This window comes from Oncorhynchus masou, chromosome 21 (assembly GCF_036934945.1).
Source record: "Oncorhynchus masou masou isolate Uvic2021 chromosome 21, UVic_Omas_1.1, whole genome shotgun sequence".
Taxonomy (NCBI): domain Eukaryota; kingdom Metazoa; phylum Chordata; class Actinopteri; order Salmoniformes; family Salmonidae; genus Oncorhynchus; species Oncorhynchus masou.
Window position 1 is genome coordinate 24,232,314 of NC_088232.1, and position 23,259 is coordinate 24,255,572.

Genomic DNA, 23,259 nt, shown 5'->3' on the forward strand with positions numbered 1-23,259 from the left:
TCAGAATGTTTGGAAACATTTTGCTACAGTGTGACTTACTGAATAAGACCTACCACTGGGAAACTAAGGACATTCTGGAAAACAAAGGTTGTTCTGTATATTGTCAGATATTATGTTGATATGAGTGTATAATTCTCAACACAACATTAGTTATTAGCTTTAAACAAACACCTGTTACTGATATAGCAATTGTGATGGATGGTTACTGGAATAAGATGTCCTATGCATTAAAGATGATGGACATACTCAAGAGCCCAACAGATTGGCCACTAGACAAACACCCTGTTGTACTGTAGGAATATCAAATCCCACCATACGGCAACATTACCAAAGTGCTTCTGTTAAGATCAGTGATTCTGAGCATCAGACAATCAGAAAGCTGTGCAGGCCTTGCAGTGGATCTGTAATTGCATACAAAATATATGGAGATGAAGCCATTGCTGTGCCAATGAACGACTACCCCACCCTGCTTGGTTTTTCCTCATTCCTCCTTAACACTGTATAAACTGTCTTTGTTTGTGTGCTGTCAAAACCGTTTTGTCTATTTTGCAGATGCCTCTACAAAGGTCAAACAATTCCATGAATGCAAACTGCTTCTCTATCAAAAGCACACTCGATAATAAACAAGTAAATCAACAGATAGATGCATTTGGTTTCTCGTTCTCATTTATTTGTGTGTGTGTGTGTGTTATGAAACCCGCTCTGTTCATTTGGGAAGAATGAAATGAACCTAACTAGGAGCTCCAAGAAAATTAGTGGGCGCAACTGTGGCGGCAAGATCTCCTTCTCCGTCCCCCTCGAAGGAATTTGCTTTCATTTGCCTTCATTTCGGATTCACTCAGCCCGCTCACGGACGCCCTGTCAGGATCCTAATTACCCAATCCCATTGGAGCTGCTTACACACACAATAATGACTAATGCAGACTACAGACAAAAGCAATTTAGCACCAACCACCTTGAATTGGAGGACAGGGCAGATAGTGCATGCGGCCGGGGCCCAGAAGAGAGTATCATCCGTGGAATGTATGAGGACTCTCCATGATTTGGTTGCCTTCCCAGTTTGAAGGATCTTGAAGAAGTTTTGTTTTGTCCTTCTCAAACTAGCCAGAACTCCACTGAGCATACGAAACATTAAGAACAAGCTCGTTCCGCGACATAGACACGGATTGAAGTGGATTTAACGAGTGACATCAATAAGGGGTTATAGCTTTTACCTGGATTCACCTGGTCAGTCAATGTCATGGAAAGAACAGGTGTTCTTAATGTTTTGTATACTCAGTGTATAAGGCAATTTTTCCCAATACTTTTGGTTCCCTAAAATGGAGGGATTATGTAAAAAAAAGTGCTGTGATTTCTAAAAGGTTCACTTGATATTAAATGAAAGCTGACAGTCTGCACTGTATCATTTCAAATCCAAAGTGCTGGAGTACAGAGCCAAAACAAAACCAAATGTGTCACTGTCCCAATACTTTTGGAGTTCACTCAAACAAATTGGAAAATTATTTTATTTTATACTAATAGAATTGCTCAGAGAAAGAGATTTTTCTTAACAAGTAAATCCTTTTTACTCAAAAAGATAAGGGTCACTATTATTGGAACCCTTGTTATCGATACCTTTAATCCTCGAAAGGACTTGAATCCCATTGAAAACCAGTGGTTTGAATTGAAGAGGGCAGTCCATAAGTGCAGACGAACGATATCAAGGATCTGGAAGGATTCTGTATGGAGGAATGGTCTAAGATCCCTCCCCAAGTGTCCTCCAATCTCAAAAGACATTTTGGAAAAAGGCTCAGTGCCGTTATCCTCGCAAGGAGAGGCATTGAAAGGTCTTGAAAACAGGGGTGCCCATCATTTCTTACCCCTATCGTTTTGAAAATATGTTTTATTACTTGTTGAACAAAATCTCTTTCTCTGAGCAATTTTATTAGAATAAAATTATATATATATTTTTTGCATACACTTTAGCTCAGTAGTTGTATTATTTATTTCATAAATAATTAGTATTTTTTGCTCATTATCAAGGGTGCCAATAATTTTGTACCTGACAGAATGCCATAATGATTACATGTACCATAAGCCTATACCATAATGATCACCTGTACCATAAGCCTATACCATAATGACTAACTCTACCAGATCTGCCTGAACATTATTTCCTTAGTAACCCAGGAATCAACGCTCCACAAAAAAACGATCACGTTGATAGTATGAGCAACAATTCCTTCCAGTCTTAAAATGGAGAGGGACGCTTTGTGTTGACATTTCCAACAGTTATGCTAAAGAAAAAGACAATTCACCATTTAGATAGAGAAAGCAAGCATCAACACCGCACATCAACAGTGATTTCCATCAACCTTCTAATGTTACTTATTTTCAGGAAAATAACATCTCTGAGCAGTGATTTGCCAGGACGAATCTCTATAGAGAATAACCCTGTGAACTGCGGACGGTCGGTTGGTTTTGATTTTCTTGCAATCCCTTTCAGCCTGTTTAAACTTCTGCTTATTCAGATATGCAGACATGGGGATTCGAAGTGCTGCATCCTGTATTCTTATTTCAAACAGAATCATTCAAACCTGCGCTGCTCGCACACTCGCTCACTCTGTCAAAACACTCCTCTCCTGCCTTTAAACTGCTAATGTGCAAAGGAATCAATATACATTTTGATCATTTGATGAATACTTACGTCTGTCTCGGGAGACAGAGGGCAGACTCAGATATGAGGATCTGCTGAATCAAGTCATTTTAGGTGTTTTTTGTTTACACGCCAGGGCCAATTTACTATACTGGGCCTCAGAACTACTTTCTAGAGCCAGATATCTCCAGGGGCAACCCCTGCTGCTTCGACTGTCAATCAACCGTACCTCCATCCATCCAAGCAGTCAGAGTTCTATCATCATCATCACCTGTTTCCTCTGCTTTCAGATACTGTTACCTTCACATACTGTTTCAATTATTGGTTCTGCTATAGGCTCTCATTGATCAGACCAGGCAGGAGAGGATAATGATGATGTCATCAATAATGAATATGTGGTGATGTATACAACCGTAGCTCCCGGCACTCACATACTCCCTTTGAAAAGATCAATATGGCTGTAATGCAGTATGATGAGGGTGAAACAGTGATGCATATTGTCGACAATACGTATATTTTCACACAGCTTATAGCTCAAAGATGGATAGATAGATACATCCCTTGCTGGTGGTTCTGAAAGTTTCCCTGAACTTTAACATTGAATCGAGTTGACCTTCCCATACAATTGGCATGAATGAAACGAGCAAAGAAAGATGCAACAACAGAACTGCTGATTGATTCAACATTTAGTCCATTGAAGATTTAAAGTCCAAGACCAGGCGTGACAGTCACAGTCACAACGACTTTGATTTTGTTTGATTTTTATTGTGGTCCTCTGTAGCTCAGTTGGTAGAGCATGGTGCTTGCAACACCAGGAAGTGGGTTCCATTCCTACGTAAAGTGCATGTGCGCGTGACTACGTTGCTTTGGGTGAAAGCATCTGCTAAATAGCATATGTTATATTATTGAGATAGAAGACATTGAACCATATAGGCAAAATTCATACACTTAATGTACCTCTTATGGAAACGACATCCTGAGTGGATACATACAGGGTGAATAAATTATCAAACTTCTCATTCATTCACACTCATACCTGCAGGAAAGAAAGATAGGTCAAATAGAGTAAAAATGAGATATACCTCAAAGATCAATAAAACAAACAGAAATGACATCTGCAAATACAAGGAGCGAGGAGCTACAAGTTCTGTGATACTGAAGGCAGAGATAAACTTGAGGGAAGAATCACAGACTTACAAGAATGTCCATGGGCTGTTTGGAGGACCAGATGTTTCGAGTAAAAACACACCGGCAAATTCATTTGAATCAAAATCATCAAAACAGATTCGTGCAACAACGGCTTTTCCCTTTGTCTTTCTTCTGAGACCCCCAAAAAAACTACAAGAGATAGAAAGAAAAAAAGGAATTCTGTGGCTGCAATGCAAACAGGATACTGGTCTGATTTGAACCAGCTGGGGAACAATACAAAATTAACGAGGAGAGATACAGTATGTGCCTCTGGTGAACACTACTCGGTATGGGAACGGTAGAGCCGAGGTCTGAGGACGCCTTTTAAACTGTATATTTAGGCAATGTGACATAAAGCTGGGATGGTTTATTTCTTTATCGTCCTCTCTGAATGCAAGAGGCATCGCGGCGAGATTGAAAACTGTGGGAAGTCGCCGCCAAACACCCCGCCCCCCGCGACTTGTGTTCAAACACCCACAACATACATTGGCTTGTTTGAAATGCCTCCCATCAGGGCCATCCTGATGTGTTGTGCTGTGCTGAGGCTGTATCAGAAAGGAGCGGACAGAAAGATGGAAGGATGGAAGAAGCATGCTCAGAAAATAAATTCAGATGGGAGCTTTGGGGTTGGAACTCAGGAGTTGTAAACGGCTGAGGATTCCATTAAAGTATCTCATAAATTTACACATACAACAGTGAAGCTTCACCTTCAAAACAACCAACAACCCTTATGGGAATAGGCCACCATTTTGAAATCCTGATCACCAATAGAGGAGTGATGTGGAATTCCATGCACTGTCTCCAACTTGTTTTCTGCAACAACAAAAAATTACAGGAAAAATATTTTCTTTAACGTTCCCATTTGTTTCCATTTGAAACATGCTGTAGAGGATCATTTTCAAGATTGTGGCTCTCTGAGGAGCCATTGGAAAACATGAAACTCATTTGAAAACTATTACTTTCAAATCACTAGACATAAAGTCTGGATTTAATATGTAGTATGGTCTCCTGGCATGAATCATGAGACTGCCAAAAATAACTATTATCATAAAAGTGTGGTCTGACATGTGCAACTTTCATTCATTCATTCTTTCTTACGTACAGTATACGGGATTCTCACAGCTATAAATAGCAGTATACTATACTATGATTGCTATGATTGGTTCTCCATGTTTCTTTGGGATGAGGGTCACAGTTATTTCCCTCTTCTCGTTTAGTACAATGATTCAACAGAAAGCCTTTGCATTGACTAGTGCCATGGTATCATCAGGATGAGCATACTGGACAGCATGAGAGGGGTGAAACGTCTGCATAGATAAAGCAATGGCACAGAGTTGGGCTGGCTGACTTATTCAGCATCTCCACCAAAAGGACTTTGACCTTGGCGGTAAAGTCCCAGGGATACACATACGGGTTACACTATGTACATATGCTCCTGCACCTTTAAGAAATATCTTAGGGGAGTTTGAAAGGTTTAGCTCCTGCAACATTTATCAGGGCGTGAAATTAGCAATTGCTAGGGAGCTAAATTGCTGCTCCTTATTTAATGTTGTTGCTGAAAGGTGACATTTAATCGCTGATCCCTGGCTTCCAACAAGTCAAAACAGCAACAGAGAGAGACAGACAGACACATCAGTGTGAAGAGGAGAGGAGAACACCAGCAGAACTCACACACACACACACTGTCCTCCACTATAGATTAGGGAGGTAGGGCTACTATAGATTGTGTGATCATCCTTTTCTATCTAATACACAGTCAGACTACTGACCGTGTATCTAATATGGTTCTGGTTTGCACTACAAGACTATGTAGCATCTGAACAGGCATGTGAGCGAATACATCGAGATGCATATACGGAAGTCATCACACAGTCAAGAAAAGTTTGTTTCTTTTAGGCATATCTTAACAGTATTAATATGAGACAATGAAAACAGCGTATGTCTGTGAGAAACACCATTAATGATTGAACCAGTAACAGCACGCCCATATAGTGTATTAGACAGCACTCAAATATGTGTTTGTCCCTGGCGCTCATACACATAAATCTTTTTTCCTATCTTTCAAAACAACAGAAATCAGAAATCCTTCACAGGCTCAGTACACCTCCCTAGCAGCCCATCTGAGATCAATTCCACGCCGCTTTTCAACATGGAGAGGAGAGGCGGCACAGCGGCATCCGGCAAACAGCTCAGATGAAGATATTTCTAAAACAGAGCCAAGCGCTTCAGGCAGGTGTTACACTGAGAATGCATTAATATAGGTAATTAACATTAGCCACCATTTTAATTAACATGCAAACTAATTAGGAAATAATTAAGTAACATAAAAAATCTGATCTTAATTCTAAATGGGAGAAAAGCTGGTATCAGAGCTAGCTGCTCGACAACATACCTTCCTTTGAGTTCGGGGAGCTAAAACGAATGTTTTTGGGGTGTTGTTGGATGAAAGGAGTGAAGGTTTTCAAAGTGAATTGTAGAGGAAAATAAATAAGTCAACAGGCGCAGGATCAAGCCTTGATATCAGAGTTGGCGTAATGTTCACGTTTGCCTCTCCCTGAGACCCAGTGGTGGGCAGATTGCAGTATAACATCAGTGCCAACGCATGGAGAGAGATAGAACAAGCATGGTAGGAGCTTGGGCAGGTTCTGTAACAAAACCCAACCTGAATCACACACTGTCTGTCTGCCTGACTTTCTGTCTGCCTGCCTGCCAGCCTGTCTGCCAGACTTTCTGTCTGCCTGCCTGTCTGCCTGTCTCTGACTCATATTGTAGCAGCACGTCAGTCATTACAACGTGCCATCATACTACAGAGACGTCTAGTAAACACCTACATTTCATAGCCCTTGACGAGATTCTAGTCAAGAGCTACACATCGAATATATCTGATAAATCAAAAGATGACCCTACTTCAGTAGTTACTTGATGAAACAAGGCTAATATTTCGTGGCTCCTTCCACAAACAGCACACCTCTTAGCCATTGACAACAAAGGGGAGAAAAGAGAGAGGCAGAAACAAACCGTGGAGCAACTGCTTTTAAATGCTCTTCTTGGCAATCACAGGAAAGAAATTGATTCCAGCAATAAGACAAAGAAAGCAATTGTAAAGATTGATACATAAAGCTGGAACATAATGCACAAGGCCAAGTTTACTATTTCGTTAACAGTAGGACAAAACTCCAGAACGATTCACAATGACAAATGCCCAGGACCATTATATGCACATTCCAGGTAAGTGCTCGGGGCCAAGTTAGATTCGATTTCTCTGCTTCATTGTATCTCTATTCCTTATTTGTTGTATTTGTTCCAGATGGGGGACGGTGGTGCTGGGTTGAAGCTGCGGTGCTATAGTAGTGGTTGTGGTGAGGTAGTATTCCTCATTCCTTTAGCTCTGGACTTCCTTGTTTCCTTATACGAAATATCCACCAGAATCCAGTCGATGTGCAATATTACACACAATCTAAACCTATGATGATTCAGAAAAATCTCTACCAGGGATCCCTATTCACCATAGGCTAAACCCCACCCCATCAGAGACGGCTCTAGAATGAATGGTGTATCTATTTATGTTGGATGTCTTATTCAGCTAGTAGGTTAGCTTTGGCTAAATATCGCACGTCTAACCATGTTGATAGCTCTTCACTATAAGTATAATCAAGTTCAACAATCTCTCTCTCTCTCTCTTTCTCTCTCCATTTTAAGAAGTGAAAGGTAAAATATAGCAGCCTAGAAACTCATATTTACTGTACCGCCCCTGCTATTCCCAGAGTGTAATCTCATAATAACAGAGTTTAAACCATTGGATCTGATAACCTTGATTTTCATAAGACGCCTTATCAACAGCGTATGGGTGTGTGTGTGTGTGTGTGTGTGTGTGTGTGTGTGTGTGTGTGTGTGTACTGTGTGCATGAATGGGTTCCTGCATACTTGTGTGTGTCTGCCTGCCTGTATCTGAACTCAGAGGGGGGAGAGGAGCTGTAGCTAGATCCTTGTTAAATCCTCCTCCTCAGCAGAGCACCGGGCCAGCCAAGCCAGAGCCAACAGGACGTTCAGGGGTTAACCTGCCAGGAGAATCTCAACCTGCCAATTGACAGCAGCTAAACGGCCCTGACACTAGGCTGCTGTGCTCATTCCAGCCAGTAAGCCACCTTCAAAGTTGCTGTCAGGTAAATGACCTTGTATTTCATTAACTGATAATTAAATGGATTTATTCCACTAACGGTTTTAATTAAAATGCTAGAAATATTGATTACCTCTATCATCTCTACTCTCCCCAGATGAAAAAAAGGTTTTAGAACTGTTTATTTAGAGAGGGGGTAGAGAATTAAATTAGATTGAATCTCTAACAGACTCTAAATAAGGCGTCTTACTTTTCTGCTGCCCCATGCAGGAAAAAACCCTGTTTAATATTTGGGATGTTTGATTAATTATTTTGCGATCCATTTCTGCTTACCTTGATATTTAATTAAAATATCATTTTAAAACATAATTAAGTCGGCCGGTTTAATCCGTGGGGCAGGAGAGTAGCGGAGTTCTATCAAAGCTGCAAACGCAATGGATGAATGTTCAGTGTTGCTGCTATCTTTATGTTGTTCCAAAGGTACAGTTACCATAGTCAGGATGGGGGAAATGGAATGACTTCCATGCAGCTGATGTTGGGCAGTGGCTTGGAACCGTGCTATTCTTCTAATGCATATTGTCTGTTGTGCCAAAGCACAGTGTCATCAGACCTGTGTGATGCTGCAGATACCGTAACAGCGTGGGGCCAGACGCAGGCCTACTGATGGACAAACTAATTATGCATGAAATCAAATATGATTTAGAAGTGAATTCATATGAGAAACCCCGATAGATAGTCCACATGGGCCCTCTCAGCAGGCTCTGCTCTGCTCTGGTCGGGAGTGGGGATGTGGATAAGAATGGTTGAAAATAATATAAAGGCAGTGTGTGTTTGTGTGTGTCTGTGTGTCTGTGTGTGTGTGTGTGTGTGTGTGTGTGTGTGTGTGTGTGTGTGTGTGTGTGTGTGTGTGTGTGTGTGTGTGTGTGTGTGTGTGTGTGTGTGTGTGTGTGTGTGTAGTTGGGGGGTGGTTTAGAAATAGACATGAAGTTTGGTTGGAAGTATTTGTTATTTAATGTGATGTGGGGTAATCATCTTTAAAGGTGGTCGAAGTAGATCACTGAATAAGCACTGACAATAGAAAAATCTAATTAGCCAACCAATTGAATCCCCTCACAGATCCATCATCCTGCAGTCTCTCCAAAACAAGAGAATTAGATCAGTCATACTCATTTATTTACATCATGGGTGGTAGGAAAGAAAACTTAACACTGGAGGAAATTAGAGGTAATTATGGGGCATTTTGTATAATTCAGAGCCATTAAGTGTAATTTGACAGCGACTATGTCAGAAGCGAAGACTGGAGAGCTACTACTGCCTGTTGTGGAGAGAATCACAGGTTCCTCTCTTTGCTGTTGTTTGGGAAAGCAAAGCATCACATAAATAGGGCTTTAAGATTCAGAACAACTCGTGGGCAGAATAAACACATGTACCACCAGAGAGATTTCAACTCAAAGAGAAATGAGGGGGGACCAACCAAACACCATAGAACCAACATACAAAGCCAACATTGACTCAAATAGAACAGAACAACAGGTATTTTTCTTTTCAATAGAGACAATCATACATAATACATGTTCCAATTATATGTTGGGCTTTTTAACCAACACAAAGACTCACTATAAGTAATAGGTCTCAATCATCATATTGACCAATGAGCATATGTAATGAATTGGACTGTCCTTAGTAACTCACTCTAGTCCAGGTGGACTACTAACAAGATTGGCCCATTTCTAAAGTTAAGCAATCTCTCATTGGACCTGCCTGGAGTGCCAGCTGGGTGGGGTTTACACTTTTGGTACTATTCCATTGGTTCCATTGTGTCAGGCAAGCTTAATCAAGTGCAGCTAAAATATCTGAAAGAAAACCAACACAATTTGAACCCAGGTCTGGATCTAAGAAGCACAGTCTAAGGAGATGATGTACTGTAGCAATGGTCCAAACATCACAGAACAGAGCACTACGCAGTCCTCCTGATTCTCCACAGCCACTAGACGTGGGAATCAAACATTCCTCCTCTCCTAACATAGAGCCCATTTATTCTGCTTCTCCTTCCAAAGTAATCTCTTCTCTTTGCTTTACTAACAGTGGTGTTCAAGGACACCCTTCTACTTATTTCCAATATCAAAGCTGGAACATAAATCAAAAGTAATCCGGGAGACAAGCCATTCTGTTTGTACAATAATTCTTAACATTTCAGCTGTGTTGACAATGCCAATAATGCTTTTCCACCAGCCGAGGAGGAGATGGAGGAAACAGAGGGAATTCAGGGCTGAATCCTTTAAATAACATTTGAACCCGGAGGAATTTGGAAACTTTCTAAAGGAATAAACCCCAAAACAATAGTACTCACACAGGTGAAGATCAGCCTAGAAACCGGCTCTCATGCAGAGTTTGTAGCTAGTGACTTGCCACTGCAATACCATCGTAACGTATACGATATCATAATAATATAGTAATATGATATCATTTTACTTCAGGATGCTTGTCACAGGTGGATTTTGTCCTGGGCATTTACACACACACACACACACACACACACACGCACGCACGCACGAACACACACACACGCACACACGCACGCACACGCACACACAGTGTGTTGCCTGCTTGTTCCCTGCCGGTGTCTACATTAAAACGATTCAAGCACAAACAAAGAGGCGTCTAATCACCATGGCCAGGTTTGTGACAATAATAACATTTTACTACTCAGAGCATCTGTCAAAGCTCGCTATAAAACCAAAGGAGAAATCATTATGGATCATCAAAGAGCTAAAACGCAGCGGCAGAATATTTCTTTCCCTGTCTATCTACTGTATTGTAAAGTACATATAGAATACATGGATTCCGAATACAGAAGATAGGACTCATTGGATGTCATTTATCTTTCCTCTGAGGAACAGAACGTCACTTCATGACTGAGTCCTTTCCCCTTTTGTGTATCTGTGTGCATTGCTTTTCAGGTATGGCAGCTATCTTTCCTTCGGCGCTTTGGCCAGATTTCGGGGAGGACAGAACCAGAGGACAGATATTAGAATTTTACAACACTCCAAGGAGGAGGTAGGGAGAAGTAGGGAGGGTGAGGTAGAGAGGGAGAGACAGAATGAGAGAGAGAGAGAGAAAGTGTGAGAGAGAGAAGGGGAGAGAGAGAGAGAGAGAGAGAGAGAGAGAGAGAGAGGGGAGAGGGAGAGGGAGAGAGAAAGAGAGGAGAGAGAGAAAGGAAGATAAGGAGAGAGAGAGAGAGAGAGGAGAGAGTGAGAGGGAGAGTGAGAGGGAGAGAGAGAGAGAGAGAGAGAGAGAGAGAGGGAAAGTGAGAGAGAGAGAGAGAGGGAGAGAGAAAGAGAGGAGAGAGAGAAAGGAAGATAAGGAGAGAGCGAGAGAGAGAGAGAGAGAGAGAGAGAGAGGGAGAGTGAGAGGGAGAGTGAGAGAGAGAGAGAGAGAGAGAGAGAGAGAGAGAGAGAGAGAGAGAGAAAGTGAGAGGGAGAGAGAGAGAGAGAGAGAGGGAGAGGGGAAAGTGAGAGAGAGAGAGAGAGGGAGAGAGAAAGAGAGGAGAGAGAGAAAGGAAGATAAGGAGAGAGCGAGAGAGATAGTGAGAGAGAGAGAGAGAGAGGGAGAGGGAGAGAGAAAGAGAGGAGAGAGAGAAAGGAAGATAAGGAGAGAGCGAGAGAGAGAGAGAGAGAGAGAGAGAGAGAGAGAGAGAGAGAGAGAGAGGGGGGGGGGGGTAAAGGATCCATCTGAAGCTCGTCTGACATTCATTGAGAACTGACAGAGGGAGGGAGGGAGTGATGGCTGATGGGACATGTTTTTGTCTTTCACCTGTGAGGCATGTTAAATCATCACAGGGATAAGGTAATTCCACCTCCCATATTTCATAACACTGCCGACAGTTTTATGTTGACCAGATTGGCTATAAGCACTCCTGATTAGAATATTTTTTGGAACATTCAGCTGAGAATGAACATCAGGTAGGTACATACAGGGAGGGAGGACTTGATCTTGAAAGTTGTGACTGAGGCTGGGGTGGGGCTGATGGAATGCTTTAGTGATGTTTCCGCTATCTGTTTGATTGAATGACATAGACATCTTTTGTCATGTTTTACAGCAGCTGCATAATGTGCCTCTTTAAACTCACTGGCTCCATTATGTTTGTGAAGCCCACTTTATTTATCCTGAACCTGCTTCGTCATTTTCCCAGTTGCTAATCCACTGCATGGTGTGGTCCAGTGACTCTCTACACTGTATCTGTAACAATTCCCTATATTAATAATACAGTATAGCAGTTGATGCTTCTCTGATGCCTATGCTTCCACTGAAGCCTTGTTAAATATTCATTGACAATTATTCCACACTGACGTAAGGGTAATTGCTGGGTCCTGAGAGAGAGGAGGGATGAGGAATGGAGGGAGGAAGAAGAAAAGAAGGAGCCGTGCCGTTATTACCGCGCACTACTTCTTCAGGAGGAGTCTTACACTTCAGCTGGACCACACGTGCAGTGCTGCATCGCCATCAGCTTTGTGTCAATGTGACGTTCTACCTGAAATACCAGAAACCAGCCAAAAATCGACTTTATTTCTCACGATTTGAATTCACAGGATAGAATTCATGCGCGGTTCTTGAGCTTGGATGCTGCCATTGGACGCAAAGCAACGTGGGCAGTATAGCAGCGTCTATTGATTTCAAAGGAAGCATTCCCTCAATGGCTGATGGCAAGGCCGGATGCCCGATGGCTGTAGTGTAGAAGGGCCGTTAGTGTACGCCCCAAATGGCACCCTATTCCTTGATCCCAGGTCAAAAGTAGTGCACTACATAGGGAATAGGGTGCCATTTGGGACATAATCTTAGCAAATAGCCCCAGGATCCAATGCAATCAGCTCCTTCACCCCCTCCCTTCCCACAGTCCAATCAGATGTTTAGCTCAACCATTTCATTTTTGATTAGTACAAAACATGAAATATTAAAAAGATAGTTAATGGTCACCATACTGTACAGCGAGATACTGTGGGTCTGCTCTGACTTTTAGAATGGGGATTATGCGCTCTCGCTCCAACCGGAGAACGGGCAGGGCTTTCTTGAGAATACAGAAATCCCTGTCTGTGAATAATATTGTCACTGTTGGATTACAGTTGGATGAGAGTCATCTGAGGAAGCCCTATGTTAGGAGAGGAACAAACAATACCGTAAGCCAAAACTCCTTCTGTGTCTCTGTCGACTGTGTAACATATTGTTTGAAGAGTAAACACTGTTTACTATTTGGTAATATACCCCCGTTCGTATGAATCTAGATATCAACACACAGATGAGTTAAGAGCATTCTATTTTAAGAATTCTTTCTCAGAACATTCTCATTGAAGCACTTCATTTGCCATTCATTGTACGAGGGACAGCAACCACAGTTGAGACCAGTTGAGTTTGCACTGTGTTTTAACTTAAGTTACCACTGCTGTACTACTCAGGCAACACATTATAAAGCAATCATTTTTCTCTAACGCCGAAGCTGCATGAGCTCTTCACTTCAAGCAATATCAAGAGCCTAGCCGTCACACTGTGTTCATATATCCCCATCCATGCCTATCAGATTGGACCTGATTGTATTTAGTTTGATAGAATTCATTAGGCATTAGCAGCCCTGACATGTGGACACCCAGCAAACCACAAAGGGCATCAAACTAATAGGCTCCAATAGAGCTCCGCATTTTCGGCACAAAAAAAAAATCTCACTCTGATTCTAATAATTACAGCCTGAAGTGCCTCCTCGTTGCTTTTATTTGCAAGCAAGTTGGGTAATCTTTGATCCGATTGCCAAGTGTCGAAGGCAGAATACAAATGAAAAAAAGAATAAAATCTGGTTTTGATTTTCTAGCGGACTTCAGCTGCACACAATAACACAGCCAGGGGATAGAAGATTGAAGAAAAGTAATGAAGTCGCGCAAAAGCATTGGGACGGGGTCATTGGTTGTGTCTGAAACAGCAGCCTATTCCTTATATGGTAGTGCACTACATTTGACAAGGGCCCCATAAGGTGCCATCAAAGATGCAGCCACACAGTGGATGCTGAGCAGCGAAGTTCGGATTGTTGCTTCATTCACATTTAGAATGAATGGGAAATCATTTGTTCATAAGAAGGTGTTTAAATTGTACTTGATTTAGAGTAATGTTCATTTCTGAAATAGACAACTAGGCTACACAAAGAAACCAGAGGAAGAAGGGCAGGGGCTAGTACATTTTCATTCACCATCTCAATAAACAGACTGTACAGAGCTGCAACAGTAGCTTTGACTACAACACAACGCCCTACTCTAAACGTTTCACCTATGCTAGTATTTTTTGTATAAGCCACGGATCCTTTTCAAACGCTGGGACGTGACAGCAGGCTTTACTGCATATTCATTTCTATCATCCTTGTAATTAAATATTTGATAAATGTCTGTAAAAAAAATAGCACCATTAACTTTTTGGGGAGAAATTTCAATTGTCTTTGGGCAAAAGTCACTTAGAGGTGTGTCATTTTAGCACACTTTGTACATTCCATTTAGAGTACCTTTGCATGCTAATACTGCCAGAGAGACCCTGGCATACATTCATTATTTCTTATTTGGATATCTGATTATTTGCATTTCTCATTTAAAAGACAGAAACACTTTAGAGAGGTAGATAGCAGTTATTTAGGAGTTTGATATAGTTGAACTAATTCAAGAATTTATGTGAACGTGGCCCTAGATAAAGGGATGTAGATATGAATTCCAGGACAGCCTCTATTTTATCTCTACGAATGTGGCAGCAATTGCAGTGGCTTCAGAAAGAATTGACTTGTTCCACATTTTGTTGTGTTACAGCCTGAATTTAAAATGAAAAAAAAATGTAGATAATGGCCTTCACACAGTATCCCATTATTTCAAAGTGGAATCATGTTTTTTGAAATATTCCAAAAATGCCATGAAAATGAAAAGCTGAAATGTCAATAAGTATTCAACCCCTTAGTTATGGCAAGCCTAAATACGTTCAGGAGTAACAAGATCTCTGTAGTCCACATACAATTATCTGTAAGGTCCCTCAGTCGAGCAGTGAATTACAAACACAGATTCAACCACAAAGACCAGGGAGGTTTTTCAATGCCTCGCAAAAAAGGGAACTTATTGGTTGAAAAAAAAGAAAAGCAGACAATGAATATCCCTTTGAACACGATGAAGCTATTAATTACAGGTTGGATGGTGTATCAATACACCCAGTCACTACAAAGATACAGGCATCCTTCCTAACTCAGTTGCTGGAGAGGAAAGAAACCGCTCAGGGATTTCACCGTGAGGCCAAAGGTGACTAAAACAGTTCAAATCAAATTTTATTGGTCACATACACATGATTAGCAGATGTTATTGCGGGTGTAGCGAAATACTTGTGCTTCTAGCTCTAACAGTGCAGTAATATCTAACAAGTAATATCTAACAAATTACACAACATATACCCAATACACACAAATCTAGGTAGGAATGAATTAAGACTATATACATATGGACGAGCGATGTCAGAGCGGAACGGACAAAGACACAGTAGAATAGTATAGAAAACAGTATATACATTTGAGATGAGTAATGCAAGATATGTAAACATTATTAAGTAAATGAGATACCACAGAAAAGTATAGAAAAAGTATATACATATGAGATGAGTAATGCCAAATATGTAAACATTAAGTGATTAAGATACCATAGAATAGCATAGAATACAGTATACACATGAGATGAGTAATGCCAGATAAGTAGCCAGTGATTTCTAGTCTATGCCTAAAGGCAGCAGCTAGTGATGGCTGTTTAACAGTCTCATGGCAAGATAGAAGCTGTTTTTCAGGCTCTCGGTCACATCTTTGATGCACCTGTACTGACCTCGCCTTATGGATGATAGTGGGGTGAATAGGCAGGGCCTTGGTGGATGATGTCCTTGATGATCTTTTTGGACATCCTGTGACATCGGGTGCTGAAGGTGTCCTGGAGGGCAGGTAGTTTGCCCCCAGTAATGCGTTGGGCCGACTGCACCACCCTCTGGAGAGCCTTGCGGTTGTGGGCGGTGCAGTTGCCGTACCATGCAGTGATACAGCCTGACAGGATGCTTTCAATTGTGCATCTGTGAAAGTTTGTGAGGGTTTTTAGGTGACAAGCCACATTTCTTTAGCCTCCTGAGGTTGAAAAGGCTCTGTTGCGCCTACTTCACCACACTGTCTGTGTGGGTGGTCCATTTCAGTTTGTCAGCGACGTGTACGCCAAGGAATTTGAAGCTTTCCACCTTCTCCACTGCTGTTTCATCCATGTAGATAGGGGGGTGCAACCTCTGCTGTTTCCTGAAGTCCACGATCATCTACTTTGTTTTATTGACGTTGAGTGAGTGGTTGTTTTCCAGGCACCACACTCCCAGAGCCCTCACCTCCTACTACTCAGTCTACCACTGTTGTGTTGTCTGCAAACTTGATGATTGAGTTAAAGGCGTGCATGGCCAGCAGTCATGGGTGAACAGGGAGTACAGGAGGGAGCTGAGCACACACCCTTGTGGGGCCCCAGTGTTGAGGATCAGCAGAGTGGAGGGGATGTATCCTTCCTTCACCATCTGGGGGGCGGCCCGTCAGGAAGTCCAGAACCCAGCTGCTCAGGACGGGGTTCAGAACCAGGGACTCGAGCTTAATGAATGCTGATCTATAGTCAATAAACAGCATTCTTACATACAGTTGAAGTTGGAAGTTTACATACACCTTAGCCAAAAACATTTCAACTCAGTTTTTCACAATTCCTGACATTTAATCCTAGTAGAAATTCCCTGTCTTAGGTACGTTAGGATCACCACTTTATTTTAAGAATGTGAAATGTCAAAATAATAGTATGGTTTATTTCAGCTTTTATTTCTTTCATCACATTCCCAGCGGGTCAGAAGTTTACTTACACTCAATTAGTATTTGGTAGCATTGCCTTTAAATTTTTTTACTTGGATCAAACGATTCAGGTAGCCTTCCACAAGCTTCCCAATTGGGTGAATTTTGGCCCATTCCTCATGACAGAGCTGGTGTAACTGAGTCAGGTTTAATGGCCTTCTTGCTCGCACACGCTTTTTCAGTTCTGCCCACACATTTTCTATAGGATTGAGGTCAGGGCTTTGTGATGGCCACTCCAATACCTTGACTTTGTTGTCCTTAAGCCATTTTGACACAACTTTGGATGTATGCTTGGGGTCACTGTCCATTTGGATGACCCATTTGTGACCAAGCTGTAACTTCCTGACTGATGTCCTGGGATGTTGCTTCAATATATCCACACCATTTTCCGCAATCATGATGCCATCTATTTTGTGAAGTGTACCAGTCCCTCCTGCAGAAAAGAACCCCCACAACATGATGTTGCCACCCCCATGCTTCACGGATGGGATGGTATTCTTCGGCTTGCAAGCCTCCCCCTTTTCCCTCCAAACATAATGATGGTCATTATGGCCAAACAGTTCTATTTTTGTTTCATCAGACCAGAGGATATTTCTCTAAAAAGTACGATCTTTGTCCCCATGTGCAATTGCAAACCGCAGTCTGGCATTTTTATGGCGGTTTTGGAGTAGTGGCTTCTTCCTTGCTGAGCAGCCTTTCAGGTTCTGTCGATATAGGACTCGTTTTACTGTGGATATAGATACTTTTGTACCTGTTTCCTCCAGCATCTTCACAAGGTCCTTTGCTGTTGTTCTGGGATTGATTTGCACTTTTCGCACCAAAGTACGTTCATCTCTAGGAGACAGACTCCTTCCAGAGCGGTATGACGGCTGCGTGGTCCCATGGTGTTTATACTTGCGTACTATGGTTTGTACAGATGAACGTGGTACCTTCAGGCATTTGGAAATTGCTTCCAAGGATGAACCAGACTTGTGGAGGTCTACAATTTTTTCTGAGGTCTTGGCAGATTTCTTTTGATTTTCCCATGATTTCAAGCAAAGAGGCACTGAGTTTGAAGGTAGGCCTTGAAATACATCCACAGGTATACCTCCAATTGACTCAAATGATGTCAATTAGCCTATCAGAAGCTTCTAAAGCCATAACATCATTTTCTGGAATTTTCCAAGCTGTTTAAAGGCACAGTCAACTTAGTGTATGTAAACCTCTGACACACTGGAATTGTGAAACAGTGAATTATAAGTGAAATAATCTGTCTGTAAACAATACTTTACTTGAAAATTACTAGAGTCACAAAGTAGATGTCCTAACCCACTTACCAAAACTATAGTTTGTTAACAGATACATTTGACGAATACATAATAATTTCAAACCATTCTTACATTTGTTTACGATCACATATATCTCTCTATTTTGCATGGGAATACTTTGGAACAGATTTCCAACATTAAAATCAGTTGGAGCTGATCTGCTCATGTTTTTACAGTATTTTATATCCAACAAGAAAGCATTTGAAATACCACAGAAAACTTGAGGGGCTCGTGGGCCACCAGTTGGGAAAACCCTGATTTCCAGAGTTTAATGGCTGTGATAGGAGAAATCTAAGGATGGATCAACAACATTGTAGTTACTCCACAATACTAACCTAATTGGCAGCGTGAAAAGAAGAAAGCCTGTACAGAACACGCATGCTGTTTACAACAAGGCCCTAAAGTAATAGTGGCAAAATCTGGCAAAGCAATTAACTTTTTGGCCTGAATACAAAGTGTTATGTATTGAGCAAATCCAATACAACACATTACTGAGTACCACTCTCCATATCAAGCATAGTGGTGGCTGCATTATGTTATGGGTATGCTTGTAATCGTTAAGGGCTGGAGAGTTTTTCAGGATAAAAAAGAAACGTAATGGAGCTAAGCACTGGCAAAAAAACCTGGTTCAGTCTGCTTTCCACCAGATACAGGGATATTAATTTACCTTTCAATAGGCCACTAACCTAAAACTAAACACCAAATATACACTGGAGTTGCTTACAAAGAAGACAGTGAATGTTCCTGAGTGGCTGAGTTACAGTTTTGACTTAACTTTACTTGAAAATCTATGGCAAGACATGAAAATGGTTGACAAGCAATGATCAACAACCAATTTGAAAGAGCTTGAAGAATTTTGAAAAGAATAATGGGCAAATGTTGCACAATCCAGGTGTGGAAAGCTCTTAGAGACTTACCCAGTGTGAGTCACAGCTATAATCACTGCCAAAGGTGCTTCAACAAAGAATGGACTTTCTCCTAGGGGTGTGAATACTTACGTAAATGAGATATTTCTGTATTTAATTTGCAATGCATTTGTAAAGAATTCTAAAAACATGTTTTCACTTTGTCATTATGGGATATTGTGAGTAGATGGGTAAAACTAAACATATTTAATCAATTTTGAATTCAGGTTGTAAGAGAGCAAAATGTGGAACAAAGTCAAGGGGTATGAATACTTTCTGAAGGCAGTGTACATGTCAAGAGAGGAGTCTAATAATTTGATACATTATTATAGATTGTTAATAACCAAAGCAATCCATACTCAATGTAGAAACACAGTTGCTGGTTTAAACCAGTCAAAAGAGAGCATCTCAACTATAAGGGGCTTGAAACGACAGTTTCCTGACACTTGTTTCAGAATGCATGGTTAGATTTATTTCACAAAACATTGATTGTCATATTCAAAATAACTTATCTCCCCAATAAAAGGCAAAACTCACCAACACACTATAAACTATTCTACAAAGTCAAAATAGTCATACCTAATGGAAAAGTTACTGCCTCACCATCCAACACAAACTAAGTCATAAAGCCGGGTGAACTCTGAACATCTACCCATAATTCCCGGCGGATGAAGAAGGGGCTGATGGGAGCCAGGCACTAGTCCGCCCAGACTAAAAAGTCTCCCCGGAAATGTCCCTGTCCTGCTTTAAAGTGACACTCCACTTCCTTTAATTACATTTTCACCAGGCAGTAATAACCTGGGGTCAGTTATAAGCATGCTGTACCTTGATATACCTAAGACCCACTCCATATGCAGCATGGTGGTGTGGCATATCACTGGTGTGGCATGGCCCTTAACATATGCCCAGTGAGCAGAATGGGGGATGATGATGACAACAGTGGGCCCTCCTCCCCTCCTGTTATTCTCCCTCCCACCACCCTCCCCCTGCCACCTCTCATCCTCATGCCCCCCCCCCCCCCCATGTCCCTCCCCCGCTGCGCTGCAGTCAGCCAGGCTGGCTGGTTGAAATTGGGGCCTCGGGGCAGACAAGCTGTCTGGGAGCAGCGGCAGATAAGGCCACATTGATTTTACATACATACATACATAGACACACAGGCAGGCCAGCATAAGTATATGCCACTGACACCTGGCAGGGCTCAGATGACCTGAATAATCCCACTCTGAGGAGCTAGATATTCTATCACTTGGGGCGACGGAGGCAGGAGTAGGTAGGGAGACACAACACCTACTCTGATAAACTTTGCTGTAATGTGAGGCATGGTAATGGCAACATCGCCCAAATATCACCAGAGTGCCGGGTGTCGTTTGGTCACTGACTGGGGGCTGTTTCGTCAAGCTGGTTAACTGGATTTATGTCCCCTGTGACCAAACGAACATGGTCTAATCTGAAGGGATCAATGAGAGAGTGATGGGGTTACTGAGAGGAAGAAGGGTCCAACCACCCCTGCCTCCAGGGAGATATGGTACGTTCCAACTCTGGGCACAGACTGACTGACAGGCGGCTGGACAAACTGACTGACTGACTGACACAAGATCTACAGCAGGCTATTTTGGACAAATAACACACACCACCACTTTTTCCATGGATGTCAATGATGTTAGCTGACAATTCTGCTGCACTTTCACAAATTTCCTCCATGTTGAAAATGTTCAAATTGCATCATCTTTTGTCTCAGAGAGAGGATCCACAAGAATCCACCAGCTTCTCCACCCGAGGAGGAATGATATCCACAAATGGAGGAAGAGTTGATGACGGGGCTGTGGATGTGCTGGGCTATGCTGTGGCTGGGCTCTGCTGTGGCTGGGCTCTGCTGTGGCTGGGCTCTGCTGTGGCTGGGCTCTGCTGGGGCTGTGCTAAACTATGGCTGTGTCATGCCGTGAACAGTGTGCCCATTGGTGCATGAAGAGGAGGTGAAAGGAGAATCACGGCAGACATTGAACATTGGACATTGAAATACTTCCTCCCAGACCTAACCTACACTGGGTGTGTGTATATATGCGCATCCGTGTGCGTGAGTCCATGCATGTTTGTTTGTTTGAGTGGTCAACACCTTCCCGTTCTGTGAGAGAGAGTGAGTCAAAGGCATGGAGACAGAGCCTACAGCAACTCCTGTAATGTGACAGACAGTATCCTCTGACAGTATCCTGCTAAGCTCTTGTATATTGCACTGTTCTTCAGGTCCAAACCACCAAGGCTCAGGGAGAAACGCATCACACACCACCGCCACCAGAGAGTAGAGCAGCATCCCAAATGGCTCCCTATTCCCTATATAGTGCACTGCTTTTGGCCAGGGCCCATAGGGAATAGGGTACCATTTGGAATATGGCCTAGTTGACTCAGAACACAGCTTTACAATTCCACAATAATATTCAATCCATGTTAAAATCACAGGGACAATCTGAACACACACGAAAGTTCTCTTGTAAGAGTAATCTCTCCCCTCTTAACTGATATTCTGTGACATTTCCATGAATCACGTACAGATACTATGTTCTTCCATAACGCTGTGTAAAGCATGCTTAGCTTTGCCTTGTACTGTATGAAATACAAATGCTACCTTCTTCGTCACCATGAACACCAACAGTCTGGTGTGCATCCCAAATGGCACGCTAATCCTTATATAGTGCTCTACTTTTGACCAAAACCCTATGGCCCTGGTCAAATGAAGTGCACTATATAGGGAATAGGGAGCCATTTGGGATGCAGTTCTGGAGTATCATTATTTGCCAGGGGATTTTGAGAAGCAGCAGCTTGTTATTGAGACTGAAGCGTTGAAGTGTTGAAGCTCCGAGCTGTTTATCATTACATGCTCTCTTCTCGCTCTCTCCTCTCTCTCTCCTCCCGCTCTCCTCCCTCTCCCCTCTCTCTCTCCTCCCTCTCTCCTCTCTCTCCTCCCTCTCTCCTCTCTCTCTCTCCTCTCGCTCTCCTCTCGCTCTCCTCTCGCTCCCCTCTCTCTCCTCTCTTCTCTCCGCTCTGTGATCTTCCCCAACAATTTAATTAGAGGAGAATAACTAAACAAGACAGGGTTCCCTCAGGATTACCATTTGACCAGCATCCAGCCATGTTAAAAACTTTATGGTCCCATGGAAAATGATTCAGACTCAGGAACATCAACGAGGGAGACGGCAGAGAGGAGCATATGGTCTCCGCAATAACAACAAACCGTTATGGCCGCCAGGAGAGACGCACCTTGCTTTATACACACCTTAATGCGTGGTGGGGGCAACGTTAGTGTCTTCATCTCACACGTTATTACCCCAGTGACATGTCGCATTGCTCTTCTATGTGGCATTTTTACACAGGCTCGAATTAATGACCTCAAAGAGCACCTGTTGTTTTTAGGAACATTCGGAATTAATGGGACACCGGAAAGAAACAGCGTCGTCGTAGAAGGAAGCCATTTTCCTATGTTCTCCATTATAACTAGGTTGATGTTTGATTTCACAATAAATTCCCAACGTGTAAAGCTTAAGTACATGAGCTATATGAAGTACACAAGGCCACCATTATAACAAGCTAACATCTCCGCAGCATGCGCATTAAAAGAGCATTAAAGAACTTCAGGCAAACCTCCTACGTTGATAATGCCTGATGGATGAACCACAAACACCACCTGTTGGACAAAACCCGTGACTTTATCATCCCACCATTCGGATGACGTCACCCCGTCATCCATCCATCCATCCCTCCATCCAGAAGATGACACCTCTCATCCTGCTCCCGTCAACATCCTCCTATGGTATTTACCCGACCCCTGTGCCCCCTCGTCAAAGAGTCAGGACGGGTCCATACACACAGTGCTGAGAGGAGATTTGTGGCTCCTTCCCTGACCTTCCCCCCACCACAATGGCCGCGCTCTAATTAGGCAATGCATCTGATCGTCATTAACAGCTATGGGATAATGAATCACTGGCTCGTCTCTGTGTTAATTTGCTGTAACCAAGCGGCTAATGGATGTCAGAGCTGACTGATCACACTGATTGTGGTGATTTCTAATTGCAACAAAACAATTTAAAAGCAGCAGGATTATTTATGTCGTCGCCTACGAAGAGGAAAGAGGGATGCGCCGTGCCCACTACTAAAGTAAAATACCTGGAGAGGGGAGGAGGGGAGAGGAGAGGAGGGGAGAGGAGAAG

The 23,259-nt window shown here is 42.4% G+C and overlaps 1 protein-coding gene across 1 annotated transcript in view; it reads right to left on the bottom strand.

Annotated features, from left to right (window-relative positions):
* LOC135507986 (A-kinase anchor protein 6-like) overlaps positions 1-23,259 on the bottom strand; it is a 192,158-nt gene that overhangs the window by 85,606 nt on the left and 83,293 nt on the right.